Here is a 1,467-nt window from a genome sequence, read left to right on the forward strand (position 1 = left end):
GACAAAATGCCAGATACCCAAAGTTAAAGGGGGAAAGTTTTATTTAGCTCACAGTTTGTAGAAGTTTCAGTTACCCTGGCTCCAAGGCAGGGCAGCGTGGCACTGCAGAGAAGAAACAGATCGTGGTAGGCAGAAGGTAAGAGCACCAGGGAGGCCTGAGCAGCATCTCTCTGCCCTTCTATCTTACCTGTGCTACCAGGATTGGGAATCACCCCCTCTTAATCTTAGCACGCTTAATACTAGGATTGCACCATGAGTCAATCATACACTCTACATCCAGTCACTTCTAAAAAGTCAATCATACACTTCTACATCCAGCCCACCTATGACTGTGTGTGTCTTTGGAAGGAAGTTGAGGCGCAGTCATAACATGCTGCTGTTGGCCCTCCAAAGATGCATGTACATTCCTCTACACAGAAGGAATTTAGTCCACCTCTGAGAGTTCCTCAAATCCTAACAGTTTCAGCATTACTGAAAAGCCCATGTCAAGGCATACTCCTAGCTGCAAGCTCCTGTACAAGTGAAAAGAAAGCAAAACACTTCTGGCATTCAATGGCACAACGTAAAGTCGTGCATTCCTAAAGTTATCAACAGGGGAATACAAAGGAATGGAGTCAAAGCAAGCCCAAAATCTATCAGGGCAACATTAAGTCCTGTAGTTCCACATGCAGCATCTTAGGCAACCTGTGGCAAGATAAGAACTCCAGTGGGCTAGGTGGGTCCCTCCCCTGTGGAACTTCCCGTGGTTGTAGCTCCCACAACTTCCTTCTTGGGTCTTCTCTGCTCACTCCGTGCAGGCTACATCAGGCAATCCACATTCCTGGCTTCTCCAAACTTCTGGTGTCTCCACTGTTCCTTCAGCTTCCCCCTCACAACATCTCACACTGCCCTCTCAGGGTCAAACTGCCTGGCTTCCCAAGCTTTCATCTGAAATCTGGGTGGAAGCCTTTCTGTCCCCACAACTCTTGCATTCTGCATTCACCTAAAACCAACTCCACGTGAGTGACGCCAGCATCTCCTGCCAACTGGAGCAGTAGCCACGCTCCCTTTTCTCTTGGCTATAGGGGTCTCTTGTCTGGATTTCTGAGCACTCTCAACCCAATTCAGAGGAATAAATCCTTAGGCCATTGCCATTCTGGGTCATGCTACTCTTGGGCTTTCTTCTCAGGGCAGTGTCTTTCACCTTTCCAACTCTGGGGCTTCAGAGACTGGAGTCATGCTGGTTCTCATGTTGTCCTCAGGCCATCTTGTTTGTTGTCTTCTTGTGAAAAACTTGGCTTTCTTTTGCTAGTCTTTCCCATGTCCAATTTTTGCTCCATTGCATCTTTTTAAAATATATTCAGTTATTTAATTAGGTTCTTAGTAAGAAACTTAGAACACTAATTTATGAGGATAAATTCCATTTGCCAGAGCAAAAATGGATCATAGGTAGCCCCAGAGCTGAAGAACAGCTTTGATTTTTGCTAA

General features: G+C 46.1%; 1 pseudogene; it reads right to left on the reverse strand.

Annotated features, from left to right (window-relative positions):
• Positions 1–1,371: 1,371 nt before the first annotated feature.
• Positions 1,372–1,467, reverse strand: part of LOC111818894 — a 999-nt pseudogene continuing 903 nt past the window's right edge.

This window comes from Octodon degus, unplaced genomic scaffold, assembly GCF_000260255.1.
Source record: "Octodon degus isolate 3935 unplaced genomic scaffold, OctDeg1.0 scaffold00006, whole genome shotgun sequence".
Lineage (NCBI taxonomy): Eukaryota > Metazoa > Chordata > Mammalia > Rodentia > Octodontidae > Octodon > Octodon degus.